General features: G+C 39.0%; 1 non-coding gene across 1 annotated transcript; it reads left to right on the top strand.

Moving 5' to 3' along the window:
* Nucleotides 1-23395: 23395 nt before the first annotated feature.
* Trnai-uau (transfer RNA isoleucine (anticodon UAU)) lies at nt 23396-23485 on the top strand. Its single transcript is given in 2 exon segments — nt 23396-23433; nt 23450-23485. It is a non-coding gene; the product is annotated as a tRNA-Ile (tRNA).
* Nucleotides 23486-23973: the final 488 nt, after the last annotated feature.

Below are 23973 nucleotides of genomic sequence, written 5' to 3'. Positions count from 1 at the left end.
AAATACACTTATAATACAAAACTCTGACACGAAAACAAACTAATAATTTTGTTTAATTAATGCCGAGTGTGATAAATATATGCAAATTGTGTTTTTTAATTAAATTTCTGGACGCGAATCACACATAGTTTGCGCACCCGTCGATAGAATTCACTGCTGGAGCAGCTACGTCGAATATTGAATCATTTGATCAGCAGACCTTAATTCTAAATTATATAATGAAACGACTCCGGTTAAAGCGAAAAAAGACTTGTGATAATACTAAACCCCGCCTTTGTGCCTGATTTTCGACAATTGATTTTATTTAAAAAAAAAAAAAAATACTGCCCATGTTGTAGAATTTCGGTAAAAAGTTAATACCGAAAAATTTTTGAAATTCGGCTCGCGCTATCCGCCAAAAATAGCAGCACCAAGGTAATTACACATTTCCGTTCCATGCGTCTTCCGCTCCGTTCACGAAATCATCCCTACTAAACACCGTACACCGAGAGCTAACTTGTTAAGCTTCGAAATAAAAAAAAAATTGTTGTCTGTATGTAAAGTCGGTTTACGGACGATAGTTTAACGTGACGTCATAACAAAACATTGATGAAATGATTGCATACGTTTATGAATAAAAATTGAATTACTTTTATTGAATTATCACTATTTTGTATAGATACAAAGAAGGAGTGAAATGAAATCGACAATATAATTGATAAATTTACTTTTATTTGCACTCATTAATTCAAATATGTTTATTACTTTAACGAGGAGATTATTTTAACTATAATTTTTATACATGTTTGCTATTTAACTTCTTCCAATCTGTGTTATTCTGTTAAGGATAGGACGATGATAGGAAAAGTAGGAAACGAATGGGAGTGTTTCAAGTTTAATGTGCCTCGAAAAAGTCAAATCGATGGTTGTTCCAATCGAGTGGAAGAGAGATAGATGCGGCGCAAGCGTACAATGAGCGTAACGGGACAATGTGCGTAACGGGACACTTTTCCGTGCGTGCAGCCGGCGTTCATCGATTTATTAGACGTTGTCACGTCAAAAAATGTTAGGAAACGCGATGCCTTGTTTGATTTCAATGTGTCACGGGGTCGGGTTGCAGTTTCCCGTGAAAGCGACGCGCGGGCCGGGGTAGCGGCACCGCCGTGCCAGGCGCAGGCACGAGCAGGCACGAGCAGGCACGAGCAGGCACGAGCCTGCACGTGACGGGAGACGAGCAGTCCGCGACCGCCAGACAGCAGCGGACGGGCGCTCTCCCACTATACACTTGGTCGTGACCAGGGTGTCCACAGTTAGTACTTTCGTACTGGATCTAGTACTTTTATAAGTTTTTTAGTGGTTCAGTACATTTACTCTCAGATATAGCACTTTTTTTTCTTTAATATAATATTATTACAGTAACTCAAATATGTTTTATTATTAAGCGTAATTATTTTTAAAAAACTATGGAATGTATGTGTGTGTGTTGTGTGATATTTAAGTTAGAGCATTGCAATGTCATAATAACTTCCTAAATTGTTATAACCATAACAAATTATAATTTAGTAGCCTACTTTTTTTTTCAATTCTAGTACTTTTTTCTCGCCTAAGTTGGTACGAAATATTTTTTCCTTGTGGACACCCTGGTAGTGACCCCGGCGGAGGAAGCCTGGAACAAGTGGGCGAGAATTATGAAAGGTATGAGGCGAGGCTGGTTCTGTATAAGGTGCCCTGGTACCCCCAATGGACGAACTATCGGTACGAAATAAAACTATACTGAGGCCACTACAAAACCAATGGCAGTTAAGTAGTATGGTAATGCATTATAATAAAAGTTATTAGATTGAAAACTCTGTCTAACAAAGTCTAGACATAAAGGTTGTTTTTTTTTGTATAAGTAGTATATATGCAAATATTAACTATTCTAATCGAGTAATGTCGTTAGCAGTTCAATACACAAATTCGATATATCCAAAACAGTTTTTTTTTTTAATTTAACAGAATGTACATCATCGTGGTTTAAACGAATCTTTTTTCTTGCTTTTTTTTTCAGAATTAAATGTGTGACACACCTAGTGTACACTTAGTAATAACTGCTTAGATACTTAACTGATTGTCGAACAAAAAACATTTTAAGTTTGTTATTATTAAGAAATTGTTTTGATTTTTTTTTGGGTAGGGGAATCGTGCGATTTAAATAATGGGGTGTTAAATCGATTCATTGGAGAGAAAAACGAAGGGGGAGAAAAACTTTAAACAGTAGAAGTCAGTTTTTACTTTAGTGATGAATGTCTATACTAGGTTTTTAATATTTCCACTATGCACCGCCCACTCGAGAATTCATTCGCTCCTTTTTTGTAACACGATAGATATCTCTCTTTATGTCACCTGCAAGAAAAATGGTACGGTGAATAAAAAAAAATAGGTCGTGAACAAATAATGAAGATTTACTTCTCCATCAGGAAATTGTTTCATGTTTTAACACGATATGCGTAGGGAATTTTGTGGCATCTGCAAGTTATTCCTGTTTAAATTATTAAATTTTGTTACGTAGGGGAAAAAGGATTCGTAAGGATAGCCCAATTATTTAAAAATACAGTTTTATTTACTACTAATATTTACATTACTAATTAAATCACCACACTTAATTTCTGTTCACGTATCACTAAGTATCTGTCAAGACCACAGTTCACATTGAACAGTGGTGCGCCCCTTACCATGCACCTGTCCACACACGCAGTCTCACGCCATTCAATCGCACTCGCACGGCCCCGTCACTCCGCGTCGCGCCGCTCGCCAAAAAAAAAAGGGGGGGGGGGTCTCTCCTCTCGTCCTCCTCGCCGAACTCGCACTTCACTCAACTCGCACTTTCGGAACTCTCGGAACTCTCGCGGAGGCCGGCTTCGCCATTTTTATACCCTTGGCAGTCTTTCTGGAACGGCCTGGAGTGGTTGTGACGTGTTGCGTCATCCCGGGCCGACCCCGAGCTCGAAGCATCCAGGACAATGTCGCGTCATTCACGCCACTCCAAGCAGTAGCCCGCGGAATTCCCAGGCCTCTAGGGGATAGATAGAAGCGCCGAGGAAGGTCGCTGGGGAGGGGATGGCTGGGCGTTACGAGGTTGGACCTCCATAATCCCCGAAGGTATGCACGTGACGTCAGTGGCCGTGCGGGGGCACAAGGCAGCTCAGGTAATTGGTGCACGTCAAAGCCTTGTCTCCCGCGTCCGTATCAATATTTAGTATAAAGAACTGGGGTGAGGGAAAGGGAATAACAGAGTTTTGCTTGTAGCGATTCTTAATCATTACAGAAATATTTGGGAAATAAGTAATTTTACGACTGTCTTTATGTGCATGTGTAAAATATACTGTTTGAAATCCATTTGATTTGTTTTAATGAAAGTTTGAAACATTACTTTAAGCTGGTTAATATTTCATGTCTATTTTATGCTAGTAGTAAATTTTTATTGATTTAATATGTGTTATATATTTGAAGAAAAAAACGAATAAAATTAATGCTTAATGTTTAAAATGTTTCTGAAAATAGAAATGAAAATAATGGTTTTAATTCTTGTGAATATATATATATATTAATATATGTATATATATATTAATATATATATATATATATATATTTCTGATTGGGGTAAAGAATCGTACATTAATATTGCCTCAAAATGTACAACAATAGCTGAAGTACCCGGCGTTGCGCGAGTTGAGCACAGGGTGAAGAGGATTTAGTTTTTAAATCGTATGTAGACATTAAAAATTGTCTCCTTAAATTTAACGTCAAAAGTGCAAAATTTCATCAAGAGTTGCTTCGATTCTGATTCAAGGGGCAGAAACAGGTTTTGTATTTTAGTGAAGGGTGAGCAGTGAATGAAAGAAGTCTACCAAAATCTCATGTATTCAATTAACAATTTGTTAAAAATTATGTAGATAGTAGTGTTCATATGTTTAACGTCAAGTCTGCAAAATTTCGTCTATAAACGCCAAAACAATACTTTAAGGGGTAGGAATGGGAAATATGGGTTGTTTTTTCGTAATTTCATTTTTTCCGTGAACTTATTATTATTTCAAATGGATGTTGAGGATATATTCCCTTTTTTTGTTCTTGAACTGTTCAAAATTTCATCAAGGAAAACCAATGATATAATTTAAAGGGCAATAAAGTGAAGGGGGGGGGGGGGTAGTTATTTCTAAACTTAATGTAGCCAGGAAAAAGTTAGTTTAAACAATAATTTTCATTTTATTTTTAGCATCAAGTATGAAAAACTTAATCAACGAGTGAACAATTCTCTTAAAGGGGTGAGAAAGGTGGAGATGGGTTATTTTTTTATACATAGGGTATTAAATAATTTTTTTTATGAAAATCATATGTAGACAGTGATTTCCATCCTCTTTTGAACGTCGTGTGCAAGATGTTATCATGCTGTACCGCTACTATACTTGAAGTGATGGGAAAGTTAGACGGGATGGATTCTGTAAATCTCATATAGATAATTTATGGTGATAAATATTTAATTAAATATAGACAGTTAATATTCTCTTAACTTGAACGTCAATTTTGCAAAATTTCATCAAGGAATATCATAATACCGATTTAGGGGTCGTATAAAGTGGTATTTATAATTTATTTTAAATCAGACAAAGACAGTTCCTCTAAATTTTACCGCCAAGTGTAAAAAAATCTCACCAAAGATTTTTTAAAAATTGTGTTTTAAGAGGTGAGAAAAGGGAATGGAGGTGTTTTTTTCATGTAGACAGTTACCTGACTCTTTTTTTATAAATCATTTGTAGACAGTAATGTTCTCCTAGTTTTGAATGCAAAGGGAACAAAATTCCATCAAGTAGTGTCAAATGCTTTTTTAGGGGCTGTAACAAAGGATGGGCTTGGTTTTTCAAAATCTCATGCAGAAAGTGACCATCCGTTTTATTTTTCTATATGTTAGACTATAATTTTCTTCTTATTTTAAATGTCACGTGTGCAAATGGGGTTTGGGTTTTTTTCTCAAAATTCCACTTTTTTCTAAATTAGTTGACAGTTTTATATGTATACACACTTGAAGCTTTTAACTTGTTTTAAGAGTTAAAAAATATAATTTAAACATTGGAATTAAGAAATTACTTATGTACATCAGTTTCTTGAGAATAACAATATTCTGTAAAAATACTTTCTTTAGTCTGGTTGCAAAAAAATAAAATAAGATACGTTCTTAAAATGATTCATGCAGTAGGGAATTTTAATTTAATTCCGTTTGTTTGGAAAACACACCATTGCAGTTTCGCACTGTTTGTCATAAAAAATTCCTAAAATAAAAAGTAATAAATACTAAGACAAAAAATTCACAGAAAACAAGACTGAATGAGCAGAAACACAACGACGGCAGCACGGATAAAAAATTTTCAACCTCTAAATATCAGTTAGCACAAGAATTCCGTTCAAGGAACTTAGCCATGAAAAATAATATAACAACACAGACGAACACAGTGGGCTAACAACGATTAGACAGATTAAATGCAGGCAGACAACAAACCTGGACAATGCAGCAAACAAATAAACACAACGTTGAAGATAAACAACGCATCGACGACAGCACTGAAGAACACAGAGGGTTTCCAATGACAACAGTTGCGACGTTTCGGGAACTGACATCTATACCCGTCATCAGGTGCAAACAGACTGTTTATAGTTTCATCGTTGGTTCCGTTTGTCCGTCATCAGCTGATTCAGTCTTTGTTTTCTGTGAATTTATTATCTTCGTATTTTTTTAATTTATTTTTTATTTTCGGAATTTTTCCATGACAAAAGTGCAAAACTGAAATGGCGCATGTCCAAAAAATTTCATAATTAATAATTAGATTTTTTTTTTACTTTTCTAACATGATACCTTGATTGGGTGTGAAAATCGAAAGAGTTTTGTTTTGGAAACGTGCAATTTACACAGGCTTTAATAGAGACATGCCAATCGGCGAGATTTTACATATCTTACCGATGACTATTTTTTTTTACAGATTTTATATAAATCGCCGAGACTTTCAGGACAGTGTGCGACCGGCCGCGCCGGCTAGGGTGACGCGGGGTGCGACCCGCCGCGCCCACTCACCTGTCCGTTGATTAACCCGGCAGACAGCGGCTGTAAGCATGAGCGACAACGTCACTCCGGGGCGGAGTTGCTGGATGGGGTGAGTGAGAAGGGAGGGGGGGGGGGGGGGCGTGGGCGAGATTGCGCTCAGAGGAGAGCAGGACGTCTTTTTGTGGCTCGTCACTCTTCTGACGCCGCATCAGAGTCCAGGGAGCGGCTTTGCGCGAAGGGTATAAAAGGGGGGGAGGAGGCATTGTCTGATAGGCGGGGCGGGCCCCGCGCGCAGATATGAGGGCGGACGTGTTACCCCAGCCGTGATCCGGCCCAGAAGTCGTCTCCATTGTTTCCGGCTCGGATCCACGGCACTTGTCACATCTCGGTGTGGTGGCTGGCGCGCGCACGGGGAAGACATATGGAACCGACCCTCAATCTTGCGTACAGTTATTTATTTTTAATACTAACTTCTTTTATTTTAGTTTCGGGCATCTAAACCGGAATGTCTCTGCCGGTACCAAAAACATCTCCAGAGCGTCAACCGTCAAAGATGATTTTCGCTTGGGTTGTCGAAACTATGAGTTTCCAACGTGACTGCAGGGGATCGCCAAAGAAAGAAGTTAACTAGTCGTTCTTCCTCTCACCCACCCCCTCCCCCTAAACAGAAAAATGTTATATTTAACGTCGAGCTCATCAAAATTTTCACAGACGTGCGTTTTTTTATATATAAGCCAGAAACCCAGCAGTAGTTAGTGACTCTGACCCCGGAAGCCTAAGACAAAGAAAAATGTCTTTGTAATATGCACGTGATTTTATTATAATTATTTTTTAATTTTTGGAGGCTTCACGATTTGTCCAAAACTAATTTTTTTGAGAGATGGTTAAAACAACACTGACAAATGAATTTGTTGGGTGAAGTGGCGTATTAAAAAATATCCATGCAGCATTGGCCTGGAGTGATTTAGAGAAACCACGAAACACATCAATTTTGGTATTTTGTACCGGAAACAATTCCGGTTCCTCTAGAACGTGATTCTACTCACTGCCTTACTATTGTGCAACCTCGTTTAATTCCAGTTTGACAGAAAAGCTAATTATAAAATAGAAATTAAATGTTTTAAGTTAAGGTCAGAGCAACTAGATTTTTTTAAACATCAATTAAAAATTTAATCTCACCGTTTTTACTTCAGTATGTACATGTTTGTCAAAATTTTTCATAATTAAGAGGGTTTCACTTTTGGAAGTAAAACTTCGTTCGACCCAGTAACGTAAGTTTATTGGGTCGAAATATAATGCCCCTTATGCCAAAAAGCCGAGAGTGGTGGGGATATATAAAGGTTTTTTTTTTTTTAAATTTTAACTTTTGGATTTTCATCATATGATCACAGGTAGAGTAGCCTACTGTAACCTGTCTGTGAAAACTAGGTACAGTCGCGAGCAAATGGCATTGTCAGCATAAACTTAGTTGATTTCCTACATGTGAATTCTAGTCTGTTTGCATAACAGTACCTGCGTTTCTTTCCAATTCTAGCTTAGGTATCGACAGACGTTTGGGATGCAGATATTGAAATTTCTGTACGCTATGCTATCCATTAACAGCCAATGGTCACGCGTTTCATTACCAATGGGGCAATTGATCTGTTTTGTTAATGTACAAGATGACACAGAAAGACGGTAACTTTTGGCAAACAAATAAAAATGCAAACATGCAACACGCAACTACACAAAATTATATTGATAGTTATTGAACAATTACAACTTGCCTTTTAAGGAACAGCAATCCAAATGATGAATTATGACAGTGAAAATTACCTCCTGCGTATGGCACCCTGGTCTACGTATACATTCTTCTACTTCTGTTTTTCAGGTTCCCCGTGAATCGCTGCAACATCTCAGCTGGAATGCCACGAATTTCGTTTTTTATTCATTGTTTCAATTCACCCAGTGTCCTCGGCCGGATCGTGTTAGACCCGACTCTTGGGGCAGCCCCACAAGGAAAAAATCACTAACCGATAAATCAAATTGATCATTTGAATTGTTCCTTAAAAGACATGTTGTGAAGGTTCGATTATGTTGTCAGTAAAAGTTTATGTTGTTGCGGGTATTCCAATTTTTATTCGTTTGCCAAGAGTTCCCGTTTTTCTGTGTCATCTTGTATATTAGTAGATGTCAACGCCTACATACTGAGCTTGTAGTATGTTAAATACATATTTTTTTTTTCTAAATAATGCTCATTATAATAACTAAGCATGCATTCGTTCATTGGTTTCAAAATATATTAGCCCTTCATATTTCAATTGCTGTATTAAGTATATAAAATGAGAAGGTGCAGCAAAGATATATTTTTCAATTTAATAGGCAAACAAAAAATTTTATTTCGCAATTTAAAATAAAAATATATATGATTTTATGATACTCAATAATAGGTAACAAATTTCACTTCCAGTACCACGAGTTTAAAACACGTTTGTTTTAAATATTGTTTACAGGCATCTATCGGAATGAATGTCGGTGAAGACAGCGAGGAAGACTGTCTGTGTGGAAATCGGTGTGTGGAAGTGTTTCGTAGCACGAGGCATCGAGGATTTAAAACGTGTAAAAATATCGCTATAAATAGGCTATATATATATATTTATTTATTTTATTTATTATTATTTGAGTGCCTACCATCAGTCAAAGCCTTTAACAGATGGGCACTTAACAAATATTACATAAAGAAATAACAATAACATACACCAAACACAATGATAAACACAACAATGAAAATGGGACAACACAAACATAAACACATGACAAAAGACACTTAAAAGATTATAATAGCTAAATTTGTCAATTTTAAATTAATTCTTATCAATGAAATAACAATAATATATTATTCACATCAAAAGTTCTCTTAACTGCAAGAAAGTTAAGAATTCAAAATGTCTTTCATTGAGATTTTTGCCCTTTGAAAAGGTTCTAAATCTTTAAAAATATCATTACAATTAATTATCAGTTCACCGTTTTGATAGCTCATTTTTTTTTTGTGATACGTTCGAAAGGGTCGCATTGTTCTATGATTGAATGAATATGTATATTAAGGCGGCGTCTGTCATGAACCCACCGCGGGAAACGGGAGCAAGACGGTGTAGTGAGGGGAGTCTGGCACGGCCACCCCTCACGGTGTGTGGAGGGGTGGAGGGTGGGAGAGAGGGAGGGGTGACCCACATATCTCGTCCCTTCTCTCCCGCCAGCCCGCGCCGTACCTGCCCGTGTCACGTGTCACGTCGCGGTCAGCCGCAACGCCCACGGCTGCTGTGGTTTTTTTTCCTCCCCCCCCCCCTTCCTCCTTCTCTATCGGCACGACGTGGGGCCGACTCCGACGAGGCGCTCCCGCGTGAACGAGGCTTCGCGCGGCGAGCGGGGTTCACACTGGCGCGCGGCGCAGAGTCGCTTCTTACGATGGCGCCATGATTTGTTCATAGTCCACAAGAGTGTCTTGTAAACTTTATAATGTCCCCCGTATACTTGATGTAAGCTTTTGGACATACGCCATTGCTAAGCACACGTATGTTTGTACAAGAAAACTAAAAAATACCCAAAAGACAAAAACACAAATTAAGCAAAAAATTGCTGTTGTCAACAGGATATAAACACCACACAATATTCCATAACTGTAATATGGTCAACAAACAAAGAAAACAAAGAAAAATGGACTAAGAAAACGAAAAATCTCCCACAAATAATGACAGCACAAAAATATTGAACACAAAAAAATTCAAATTTTCAAAGATAATGAAAATACTTCGAAAACCAAGTTACAACAAATTTATTTTTGAATTCACAAGAATTTTTGTAGTTTATATGCTTGTGAGTTTTATTGTTGTCGATGGCTTGGATGGAAAATATATATTATACTTTGACATTTTATTCATACTTAAGATTTATAGGCTACCAATTCTTACAATTTGATAAAAACCTTGCTCAATTTAATTAAAGAACAGTTATCATTAAAATGTTTAAAATGTTCGTGTTTTTATTACCATAATACCCATACTTTATTTTCAGCACCCGAGCAGTATCGTGGAAAATTATACGCCTGTTTACACTCGTTCTAACAATTTGGATAAGTCATGTTTCGTTTGTTATTGATTTGACTTTGTGTTTAAAAAAACAGAACTTTTATTACTCACAAAATCAATCAACAGATAGAAATATATTTATTTGCACACAAGCATTAACTTAAACAAATAAAATTATTTTTTCCAACAACACTTAATTTTATTTTGTGATCGACGAAACTTCTGCGATTCCCAAAAATGCACATATTAATGCCATGCCCTTCAAATGTCAAAAAACTGATCTATAGAAAATACAGAATTTTCAGGGTAACGTAACATGTGGAGTGAGTATTTGATATTCTGGCAGATAAGTGGTAATGTTTCCCCGCCTAGAATTATAGCGAAAACTCTCAGAAGCCAATTAACTTTTGAAAAGTTTGCAGACAAGCTCACAAGTGATGAGAACCATAAGAAAGTATTTGCTAAATGCGTCAATCTCACGTGAAAAGGGTCACGGGTTCGAGTCACACGCCCCTGGCATGACTGAAACCTACAAGCCCCGAGTCGGTTTCAAATGGGTTGGATTCCACTAAAATCTCGGGAGGTCCCTTGCGCCTCAAGCTTCTTGTAGCTGCGCTCACCCAGTGTTACCAGGCGTACGAAAACGTTCGTGCTCGTATGCCTTAATGTGTTTGTTGTAGAGTACGATGCACGCTGATATATTCATAAGCTCTACGAAGAGCCAGAGTCAGGGTATGGCCACGTCTGCATAATTACACTGTAACCAAGTGAAGCAGTTTATGAGTTGTATAATCGTAAGACTTTGTGTGGTAGTGATTTCGTGAATGCGATGGAAGTCAACGAATGGAAATATGTAGGAATAACCACGGTGCTTCCATCTGTGGCGGTAGCGCGAACCAATTTTCAAAAGAAAAAGGGGAACAATACAGTATTAACAGTTTGATAAATTATAACAAGATGGGCAGTATTCTTATAAAATTCCTTTTCGAAAATAAGGTCAAAAGCCGGGGTTCAGAATTTTTTTTCAAGTATGTTTTTGCTTTTATTTGAGCAATTTCATTATTCAATTGTTGACATAGTTGCTCCAGCAGCGAATTCTAGCGGTGATTGCAGAAACTACGTGTGATTTGTGTCCAGAAATTTAGTTGGAATCACAATTTCCCTATCACACTCGTCATTATTTTAAAGAATTCCACGTAAAATTTCGTGTCCGATTTTCGTATTATAGGCTAAGCGTATTTGCCACACGAGAACACATGCATTTTCTCGTTACCGAGGTTAGATATAACACATCTCTGGCAACTACTGAAAATCTCGCTCACATCCTTTTTTTTCCATCACATGGTTTGCGCCATGTTGGTTGTACGGCCAAAACCATTGGCTGGAGTGTAATATGTATAAATTGGCTTTAAATTGCTGTGGTTTATGGATGTGAATGGTTTTTAAGACTGGGATTCTAATTCGCACTTATTTAACATCATCAAAAGTGGTTAAGCCCCATTTCCGAAATTTTTTGTGCGAAACAGTGAGCGTCGGCGAAGTAAAAAAAAATCATATGCCTAAAGTAATACGAAGCCGGCGTTATACGTAAATTCGAGATGGAAAAAAAATTAATTTCGAAGCTTACGGACATTTCGGAACACGCGGCAACACTGTGACCTCAGCAGACAGCGCCGGTATACATGCTGACGTCACGGGAAACTGCGGTAAACCTGTTTGCTTTTGAGGGACAGCGTCCGGGCCGCTGGCTTAAAGCGCCAGATCTGGTGAGGTGGCGGAAAACGTGTTGCGGTACGACGATGGGGTTGGGTAAATGAGGGATGTTTGTCACGTGGGGAGGGAGTGGGGGGTTGGAGACCAGCAATCGTTCCGCGCGGGCGGTCAGGCGCATGGCGGTGGCGGGCTTAAGCGCCGCGTCATCGCGGGGTTGTTACTCACGCAGAGGGTCGGTTAGTGGGTGGTGGGGAGGGGGAGGTGGTTAGCGCGTGTTTGCACAGCGTCCTGCGGCCGACCCATCCGTCACTGCGCGCCCGACGTGATTTGTCGACGAGCTCTCTCCCCCTCCTTCCCTCCTCCCCTCAACCATCCTTCCCCTCCCCGGCGCGAGAGGATTGCCGGCATTCAAAAATGATATTCCGCCTGGAAGCGTCTCTGCGTGTGTAACAGGTATAGGACAGGGAGGGGAAGTGGTAAATACAACACGTACCCTCTCCCCTCCTTCTTCGAAACATGCAACCCAGATTTCCACTCTCTTGGCTGGTTGATGACATTTCTTCACTCTTATTGAATTACTTTGTGGTCTTTTATGTTCACTGAGATTTTTTAAGCACAGCCATGGGCAGTATATAAATTCTGTTTTTATTTCATTTATGAAAAAAAAATCATGACACTCGTTGACTTAATTAAAATAAAATACATTAATTTAATTTGGAAAAAAAACATAGAATTTAATGAGAAAAATGTATGTCGTGGCCCGTGGATACGGGAACCGTTGGTCGTTATAGCTCCGTCTAAGCTTTATACTATTTCACATGACGTAGTGTTATGACGTGTGCTATATCTTTAAGTTTATTTATTTAAAATTGTTTGTCAAATCATCTAGTGGACTTCTCTACTTACAATATAAAACCAATTGTGATTGAGGTTATTATTGTGCACTGGTTGCGGTGAAGAGTCATCTGTGTGTACATTGTCGTGTTTACTGTACTTTAATTCTTTATAAGTCTGAAGTTGAAAGCACGGATGGGCATTTAAAGGGTTGAAGCCACAAGATTGTAACGTTGTGAAGTGTGTCGTAATTATTTTGTGGCCATCCCTGCGTTCGTAAAGTAGGTGTTACAACGTAGTGTGAGCACGAACTGCCGTGAGGGAACAGCGGAATCACCCAGAGTAAGAAGACTAGTAGGATGGAATGGCCAAACGCACTAATCCGGCGATCGTGGTCCTGGAGGGTCAGACAATAATTCTAAGAGGGAAATAACGGCTACGTCACGAGCTATCTCAAGTGTATGGCCGCAGGAACATCGTGAGGAGGCGTCGTGTGTTTCGACCTCATCGCCGTCTTGGAGCCTACGCTATAGGCAACTACCCAGGCTCCCAGGCTTGGCGGTTTGCAGTGTTGTGGACGCAGGTGAACTATAACGTTTTATTAACCTAAGTTCCGCAATTTTACTAACTGCATGTAGTTTTATAGTCAACAAATATCATAGGAAAAAATTATATTAAGAAAGATAAATAAAAATCTCTAGATGCCTTGATTACTCGACCATTTTATCGGTGCAGTCGACAAATATTTGGAATAAATATACCACATGTTACAGAAATATAATATTCACAAAAGCTAGCTTCTATGTGTGCATGCTACTATTACTAGTTCAATTCATGTCTAAGTGCGGTTTTCTATGCTGTACAATCCTTTGAATATTTATTATCTGACCGAAGATAAGTTGTTCCTGAAGATTTGAAATTTACACTAAGACGTCAAAAACATGCCTGTGATTACTGTTTATTCCAATTTACTATTCTTTTCTATGGGAAGTATTTATTAAAAAAAATAGTCTACATCTTTAGCGGCTAGTTGGCAGCCCGGTTATAGAAATATTATCAGGTAAACTATCGAGTATTAGCCTCCTTGCTCCTTGTTTTCACATGTATACTTTGTGTTATAAGCAGACGCTTATAGAAAGCCAATGCATTCTTGAAAATGTATAGAAGAATATACATTTTTGTTTTTGTAAAATAAATTATTTCATTGTTATTTTTATTTAATTAAAATTTTTATAATTTTAATATACTATATTATATTTCAAAGAGAAGGTTTTTTAACCACATGTCACATTTTATATTTATTGCTTACTGTAGAGAATAAAAAAAAATAAAAATAGTTTTAAGATATCCATGTGTGTCAGACCCGCGGAATAGCTTCAAAAATAATATCATCATACCTTCAAAACTAGTGAAATCGGCCATCGCTCGTCTAGAACAACGTCGAAACCATCCAACACATGAATCTGAAGCAACCAGAGAGAAAAGATAGAAAAAAAATAACCGAGGTTAATAACTCCCTTCACGTCATGAACACAAGCGAACCCATTTTCACGTTCGCGGCTGTGTGGCGCGACGATTCGGTTCGAAGACGTGGCATTGGTCAAGTGTTGGGCCAACCACAGTGCCCGTTGCTGGGTACGTCCGTGGCGCGAGGCTGTGCAGTGGTGAGACTCTGGGCTCGGAATTGGGAGGAGCCGAGTTCGAACACCGGTCATTCCACCCTGTAATGGATTCAGCAGTAACTATTTAAATTTACTACATTGGTTTGATGAATATTAAAAATTTCTGCGCCGGCTTAGCTACTTACGTAACGAGCATAAGACAGGCGAGCTGAAGCTGCAGTGCTGCCTCACGAGCGAAGAACTGGAAGGGGAAGCCTTCCTTTCACAGACGAGAGAGCCAAACGCCCAATCATGCATCTTCGGTTTTTTTTTGTTCATTGTAACTCATGATAACTAATGGTCAATTAAGTTAGGTTAGCTACATTATAAATACTTTAAAACATTGTGGTCGATTGATTTTGTTAGGATAGCTACATTAAAGATACTGTGAAATCATGTAAACAAAAAAAAGCGAGCATGAACTTCGGGGAACTTCGGGTGTGGCTCTCTCGTCTGTGAAATGAAGACCTCCCAACTGGAAGATCCCCGTAAGGTTGGTTCGACGTTCGACGCGCTCGCGGGAACTCGCCCTTACGGGGCGTCGCCGCTAATTGAATAGCGGGCTCTGCCGGGAGAGTGTTTGTTCTAGCCGTGGAGACAGGGCGGGGTGGATGTGATGCTAAAGGGTTGGGCTGGCGAGGGGGTGGAGACGGGTTGGTTGATCTGACGTGTTCAAGCCGCACCTTCGTAATAGCTGGCGGTAATTATGCTTGACGGCTCGAGGGGTGGTTGACGGAGGAAGGCGGGGTTGCAGGGGTGGAGGGGGACTCTGGGACGCCGCGACGTCGCTTAAGGAGACGTCACGGGAAGTCACGTGACAACCGCGGGCCTCGGGTGGTTCCACAGCGGCGCATCTCCCGTCGCGCCTGGGGGGGTTTCCATAACCCCTAGCTATCTGCGCAGTCGAGAAATATATGACACAAGCATTCAACATTTCACAGTAATGTGATATTGACAAAAGCTGGCTTGTACGTGTACACGTTACTATTACCTACTAGTCCACATTATCTCCACTGTGGTACTTCATAGTATACACAGAGACCTGTAAAATTCGCGGATTCACTTCGCGATAGGATAGAGTCCAAATGCTTTTGACATTATTTTGCTTCAGTGATTGGGCCACAGTTTATCTGAAGGGCTCTGGGCCAATGAAAAATCTTTAACAGAAGAATAAGCGAATCACGATCATTCCAGTCAACAGGTGTTACGAGTCGGTAACCAATCAGCATATTTAATTTGCACGAGTGCATAGAGGATCATGGAGTCTATCCTTTAGGGATTTGAAATTGCGAATTTTACAGGTCTCTAGATACTCATATACTTAAAAAATAATATTTTTTTAAATGAAACGCTAGAGGCATGGGAATGTGAAACATAGTGTCCTATAAATTAAAATAACTTAATGATTTAAGTATAAAAGTAAATAAAAAATTATTCACGCGTTTGAAATGGAAATACTTCTTGAATACTAGAGAAATCTCATCATTAGATAAATTGTCCAGTCATATATTGATATTTTATAACTGATTAATATTTTCCTTTTTTTTTTAAACTTGTAGAATAATAGCTGCAATTTTTGCAAATAAAATCTTGTATGGATCTCTGTGGTCACACATTGCATCTCCTCCACTCTTACCAAACGTTTTGTACATTCGTTTATTTCCTGTGGTAAGGAGAATAAACTGGTTAATTGAGAGCGGTGATTATCGACGTGATTAGAGCTTGTTGCTCGTTGTTACGTCTGCCTCGTTAAGTTCTCGCGAGTCGCTTCCAAGCATCGTTGCTTACATTACAAGCACACATTCATACACGTACACGCAACCCGATAAGTGGTTCTCCGCCGCCATTTTACCCTCCTACCAGGAGCGGATCCAGTGATGAGTCTGGGGAGGGGGTTGAGGGAATGACTTTCAGCTAATCACAAAAAAATTTTACCAGGTATGGAATCCAGAGACTTAATTCGTAAAACAAGGAACTTTATTGACAAAACACTGCTTATGGAAACCCGGGCATAGAATATACAACATAGAATAAAACATACTGATGATACCAACCTGATAAACACAATTGAAAATTATTTACATAAAGAATTAAATATTATTAGAAAGCTAAATTAATTGTTTTTAAAAGAATTCAGATCAAATAGAACGCAATACTTGGGGCATTAAAAAGGTCTTAGGCAAATAAACTAAAAGTAATTTATTTATTCACAAAAAAATACATTCACCTGGATTTAATTCCATTTTTTTTTGCAAGGTTCGGTTCTTAGAGGGGAAATTTCCCTCCTTTCCCCTCTTTGAATCCACCCCTTTCTCCTACACGGCCTATGGCGCAGACCGTGCATATCGTTTCAGCTAGCACACAGGGTATTTTCTATCCTCAAATGTGAGAAGCTCGAGATTCACTAACCACCGATCAGTCCTGATCATATCGATGTTCGCCGCTCACTCGTGCAAATTAATGGTCGGAATAAAAAAAAATACTTTTTTACAAGTCCCTATGTCCACTTTTGGACAAAATGCATTTTTAATCATAAACTTGACCATAGTTTGACGTTCTTTCTATGGGTATACAACACTTAGATCTACGTTATGTCAAAAATTCAAATATTTTGAGTAGTAAATAGTTGAGTCAATAAGTCAGGTACTCTTTAAAATTATATGAACTTTTCTCACTAAAAATATGGTTTTTGTGACATGGTGTCTTATGCTTCCACGGTACACATATGTTAAAATTTTTAAAGTATTTCAAATGTATATTTAATAACTTAACGAACCGTTTTTTTAGTTACAATCACCTAGACGTATGAAAAAGTAAAAAAAATAAAGTATTAATATCTTTAAGTGTTTTAAAACTTCATCATCGATTTTATGTAGCCTACCTATCATCTAACTAACATTTTTACTTTCACAACAGTAAATGTGTATGTATACATGTATATATACATATACATATATATATACAGGATGTATCAAAGTTCATGTTACAACGCTTGAGGGTAGAAAGCTCTTATTATTTGCAGCCATTTTTGCCAATAAACATGTTGCCGGAAACGCGTAGTTAATCCCCTGTAGCCCCAGAAAGAGTCAGCGTAGGCAACCCGTTGTAAAGTGTTATTTTGTGGATGTGTGGGCGTTCGAGTAGAGAAATAACCTTTTTAATCGTGGCACAGATTTTAATTTCACTCTGAAATCAATCACAGCTTCGGCTATGTTTCACGACATTGAAATTGTTGCATACGTTTTAACAACGTGACAGCCTAAAGCAACGGCTCAAAAACACGCCCATCTTGAGCGACACAGAGGTGGCAACAGCGAATCATGTTTTCACGGATACGCTGGAGCATGTGTGGAGTCGACCTTATATATTCGAACGCTTTAATGATTCGCTGTGTAAGCTCTTCTACCGTTTCTACGTTTATATATATATATGCACACACGTGGATTATTCTAGTATGAAACTCCGTGTCAGTGAGTAGTAGGTTTTCTCTTCGGATGCACAGAAGTTGTAGTCGAGAAATACTAATTCGTATCGGGAGGTCAAGAACTCACCTACAAGTGCAGGAAATATTCAAATTTCGGAAAACAAGGTTGTCCAATATTTTTAAACGCTACTTTAAAATTGAAGGTTTTATTACAAAGGCTACACAATATGTCACTTATTTCCAGTGCATCATGAGAAGAATGTTTATTATTGTTTTTTTTTTTTACTATCCCTTCAAATTGACTGGGACCGAAGAAAATGTGTTACATTTATTTGGATTCTTTGGACACCCAGAATATATTCTTATTCTACCTGGATTTGGTATAATTTCACATATAATCTCTCATGAAAGAGGTAAAAAAAAAAAGAAGTTTTTGGTAACTTAGGAATATTTTCTTTGCAATAGCAGCTATTGGTTTATTAGGTTTTTGTTGTATGAGCCCATCATATATTTACAGTAGGAATAGTGAAGAGGAGAGCGATGCATCGAACAGTTGTGCCAACGGGACCTCCACGATGAGTGTTGAGTGCAGAGGCGAGACTCGAATATGCCGTCCCTCGCCAAGACAGTCGTGAGGGTCTCTGGTGGAGGCAGAGGAGGGAAAGGGGGACGCACCACAACGCCGAAATGCCACAACGCCGAAATGACAAATTGACCACAACGCTGACAGCTAGAAAACTGCTGTGTACCACAACGCCGAAATACACTAACGCCGAAAAATATCATTGCAGGACTGCCACAAAGGTTAGGTTAGGTTAGACTAGGTAAGGTTAGACTAGATTAGGTTAGGCTACGTTATGTTAGGCTAGGCTAGGATAGGCTAGGTTAAGTTAGGTTAGGTTATATTACGCTAGGTTAGGTTAGGTTAGGTAAGGTTAGGTTTGATTGTGGTATTTCGGCGTGAAGGTACATTTAAGAAACACACACAAATTCATTCAGTTGTTATCTCGGCGTTGTGGTACACGGCAGTTTTCTAGCTGTCGGCGTTGTGGTCAATGTTGACATTCGGCGTTATGGTCAATGTTGACATTCGGCGTTATGGTATTTCGGCGTTGTGGCGACGACCCGAGGGAAAGCACCGGCCGGTCGGTTGGCGCGCTGTTGCACGGTGACTTCGCGCGGCGACTTCATCGACGTGACAAAGTGAGACGAGAGCGAGCAGACGGGAGACCGACCCGACGCGCCGCCTGCTGTCTACCGTTGAGGGGCGGGGGGGGGGGGGGGCAGGCGTCTCTTCGCCCTCTACTCTTCCCCCTTGTCCGACGTCGTGAACCCTCTCAGGGCTCCGCGAGATAAGACAAGCCTTCACCCGCTCCCAACACCCGCCGGCCCTGCCAACCTCAGACGAGGCTGAGATAACAGCTTGTCAGTCAGCCGCCCGGCCGCCGCCTCGCCTGCAGACACCGCGAGCAAACACTCCCGACACGGCACTGGGCGCGTGCATTCTGTGCGTGTTACCGTCGGGGTTACTCCTCATACGCAGGTACTTCAGCACCACAGATCATCTTCTATGCTTGCTAGCTACAGTCACAAGTTATATAACCACATTATTAACAATATAAAATAATTATTTGAGATTGAACACATTTAAACGCATCAGTAATGAAGTGTCAACATAACTGCGCCAAAACTTGGGACATGCAGATTATTGTGAGTATTTATAACCTAAACGTATTAACTGCCTCCACTACTACACACGACTGGTGTAATTTCTGTGTAAGTGAATAAACCGTTCAATGTCGGTATAACGTCAACAAATAACACTTTTAAAAAAAATGGCCGTCCGCGAGATTTACAACAGCTAAATATAAGAACAGGTAAATAAAATATACGAACATATTTTTTTTTGTAAGATAACGAAAATGCAGAACAATTGGATCATATAATAGCTTATTAACGAAGAAATAAAAGTCCCCACGAAAAATAATATTAAAAACTGATATGGATTCAAGGTGCAGACAATATATTTCTGTGTAACTTGGCAATCACCTAACTTCTTTTTTTTTTTTAATATCTCTACCTTAACATACTAACTTAATCTAGTTTAACTGCGCCGAGTAATCCGGATTTGGTGATCCGAACCAGTGAGTGCCTCGCGCGAAAACTTCGAACGAAGCGGCTTTCGCTGAACGACGATTTAATGGACTTCGCCGAGCGTCTTGGCTTCGGTGGTCGTGGTGGGGGAAATTCTCCGCGCGGCGACTGGTTGATCTGTGCGACGTGTAGCGGAAATCGCTTGCTCGTCAGTGCACTTGCGTCACGTGACACAACGGGAGGGATTTCACTCGTTCGGTCGGAGCAGTTTTTATTGTTTTGGCGTGAGGTTTCTCTAATTCGTAACAGTTCAAATCTTGTATTTAATGAATTTATACTGAATGTTGTAATGAATTTACCCCCAGTGAGGCACTGATTGTATTGGTAATCGCATAGATGGCTGCTAAGGGAAATGTAAAGTTAGGAATAGGTGAATTCTGAAATTAAAAAAAAAAGTTTAAGAAATAAATTTTATAGTAAAGTACACGAAACATTACCGTAAATGTACTTTTACGAAATTAGAAGTGGTAGTGGATTAAATTCGTGGTAAATGATGGTAACGAACCTTTTTACCGAAATCGAGTTATTGTACTTACATAATAGTGTGTGATGCCCAGATAAATATGGTGCAAAGAGTTTCTTTCAGTTCAGACAGATGGTAGAACTATGCTCATTTCAACATATGGTGAGTGGAGCGAGCGTCGCCTCAGTAACAAAGATACGCCCTTACCGAGGCGGCCCATAGTCTTCACACGCTCCTAGCCGACGCGCGGACAGCTGAGACGTCTACCCCGCACCATACCTTTTACCTCCATTATTTCCTCCTCTCCCCCCCCCCCCTTTTCTTAACGGTCACGTGGCAGTTTGTGTTTACGGAAGTGGCGGTCGTGGCCGAGTCAGAGCAAAGACCGCGTCACGACTTGCGTTCATCCTCGTCTTGCCGGCCGCCTGGGGGCCTGGGGATGAACTCGATTGGGCGGGGGCGTTGGGGGGGCGGCGCTGGACTAGGTATGCATGTTGGCTCGGTCCTTGTGGCGGAGGGCGGAGGGGGAGGGACACGTGTCGGACTGTTCGGGGACGAGGCGAAGGCGGACCGACTGTGTTTTACAACTGGCGCCGCTACCTTGTAATTACCTCACAATAAATCTGCCGGCGCACGGACGTATCAGATGACAAACACCTCCAGATGCGATCTGCGCGCGGCCCGGGACTTATCTACGGCTGGGAGTCTGACCCTTTCCACCCGCGGCTGTGGCCATCAATATCATCATCATCATCATCATCATCATCATCCAGGCGATAAGTTGCCCCAACGTCAAACCAATGCGTCCACGATATGTACTATCCCCACCCAACGGACCAATACATTATTCGAACTATTTTTGCGTTGTTTCTGTCACACCCAACACAGGCCTTAAGGCCCCCGCCTACCCGGGCACAAATAAAGTGAGCAGAGCTTCAGGAAAATCAACGCGATTTCAAAACTACTCGAGAAATCCGAGCGGGGTCTGCTTACGAAAAGCATTTAAGAGTTCGCTGAGGACCGAAAAGTACTTTTAATTTCGGATTAAGTTTTTAAACTGTATTTTCAGAAGAGTGAAAATGTCTAAAACGCATGTTTTCAGAGTAATTTTTAGATGTAAAACAACTTGTACAGATTCTTTAAAGCACTTAAGGGACTTGCATTACACATTTATCTCCATTTCTCCGCAATATAATGTTACAGTCACCGCTCAAATTGAACAGTTATCCTGTGACGACGAGAAGACTGCGCGCCAGTTCAGGGCCTTGCGCTTAGAGGCGACACCGCGCTAGAAGCACCAGCGAGCGTCGCGCTTATTATCCCGCCTCACTAACACACATACGCCACTGACGAGGAGGGGCCCCTTAAGTGGAGCACGCGCAGGATCTTCGGTCTCTTCGTGATGCATATCCGTAGTGCTCAGTTCCTCCGACTAAACCAGGCCGGGTCGGCGACGCTACACAGACCGACTGTTCAGCCCGGTTGACTGGCATGTACTGCGTAATGCGTCGGCGGACGGTACCTGGAAACCTACGTTGTTGACGCGTGTGGATTACGCCCGAGACTCTGGCAGGTGGTGAAAAGTGCGTCAAACTTTAACTAATTTAAGAAACGGTCTATCGAATTTGGTTTAAGAGATGTACTGAAAGTGTCGTGAAAATACTTTATTACTTTTTGTTTTTATCCATTGAGATTAAATTTTGAAAAATTTCTAACAATTTTGTTTTTTCACAAAATATCTTAATATTTATTATTTATGAAACTTAACATAAAACATTTACCCAAAAAGCAAATTTTGTCACTATTTAAAAGACTTTCTTCTTCTAAATTTTATTCATAAAAATATTTTACAAATATATTTTTTGGTTACTGGCAAGAGTATAAAATGTACCTAAAAAAAAGAGGGTGGTCTTATCAACACTTAACATTAGTGAATTATTTATACAAAAAAAACTATTTTTTTCCTGTTTTATGTCAAACCGAGCAAAGTGTTTTTTTTTATGTCGGTCTCACTTAGTTCTTTAATTTTTTTAATGATTGTATTGCAACATCTCATAAAAATACTAAAAACCAGTTTGAGTTTTTTGTACTTAATTCCATAGCTCGTTAGTTTTTTTATAGAAATATATATTTTATAGCGTCATTGCTAATAATAAATTTTATGGGTGTACTAAATTTTTTTTTCACGACTTGATGTAGCACCATATGTTACCTGTTGGTTATACTAAGGAAAAAGTTACTGTTTATATTCACTTAAAATATCCGTTTTTGATTCAGGTCTTTTTTTTATGCCCAGCTTGGGTTTATTGAGTTATTACATTGTTTCACGGCTAGTAAAAAAGCTTATTTAGTTGTGTATTAAATGTATAAGTTCCTCCTGTTACAGGTTTATTATATGCACTTCTTCAATAACTATCTATGTACGATAATTTATCGCTTAACATAGTTTAGCGAAATGCATAAAAAAAGAATAACATTAATATTTGAAATAAATATTAGAAAAGGGAGAGAAACACAACTTTATAAATTATAAAATGTTTTGGTTTCGGTCGTAATAATAATTCGTTTGTATTTCCGGCAATTTTGACAGTTTAAAAAGTTTTCTGTTACAACTGCATTAAAACAAATTATATGTGCTTTCAAAAATATGATTTAAAAATTTCAAACTACAAACTAATAACTATAACTTAAAAGTATTGTCTTGCTTACTATCTTTTTTTCTTTCACAGCGCAGTTGATTTTATTCGAAAGACGTTGTGTAACGCGTGTGCAATGGTAAGAAATTCGTATCATACTTTTGCCGCGAAATATGAGCTAAATATGCTTGAAAACGTACAAGCATATGGAGGACAGGTTTATCGTCACATTTTCTCTGACTTTCAACAACTACCCTTGTTCGGTAATTTAAACAAGACTCAAAGTAAAATCTGAGTCATTTATTTTTCTTAGCCTAAATAAGCTGTTTAACAATATTCAATGTTGCCATAAAGGTTGTAAATTTCATTATATTGACATGATTTTCTGATGTAGTCCCCAGTGGCGCAATCGGTTAGCGCACGGTACTTATAAGACAGTGTCCGAGCAATGCCGGGGTTGTGAGTTCGAGCCTCACCTGGGGATAATAATTTTTAAATAGGCCTGAAAATCACATGGCATTTATTAACAATCTATCAAGCGTTTTCAGAAAAACATGCATCCAAGAGAATACGAGAATATAAATGATACTTTTTTTGTATAGGATTTTTAATTGACTGATTGTTGGTCTTAAATAATACGTCTCGTTTTAATCTTCGTAAAATAATTAATGTTTTTGTCCATTTCTATGCATATTGTAACAGATCCTAATTGTGTTAAGGATTGCAATATTGGAATACATATGTTTTTTTTTTGTTGTTTTAACTGTTAAATTAAGGAGTTGAAGGATAAATTCATTATTTACACACTTAGCACTTACAGGAAACTTCCAGTGTTTTGGTCTGTCTGTCGACACTCACGCATTTTAGGCTAGCAAGTTCTTTTTTTTTTAATGTTAAAATATATATTTGCTCTAGTTGCATACGATTGCTGGCTATTAAGGTGTATTTTGAGAAATATTACTAAAATATTGA

Source organism: Bacillus rossius, chromosome 3, assembly GCF_032445375.1.
Source record: "Bacillus rossius redtenbacheri isolate Brsri chromosome 3, Brsri_v3, whole genome shotgun sequence".
NCBI lineage: Eukaryota > Metazoa > Arthropoda > Insecta > Phasmatodea > Bacillidae > Bacillus > Bacillus rossius.
The sequence above is the reverse complement of the archived record's forward strand: the minus strand, read 5'-3'. Positions and strand labels throughout refer to the sequence as shown.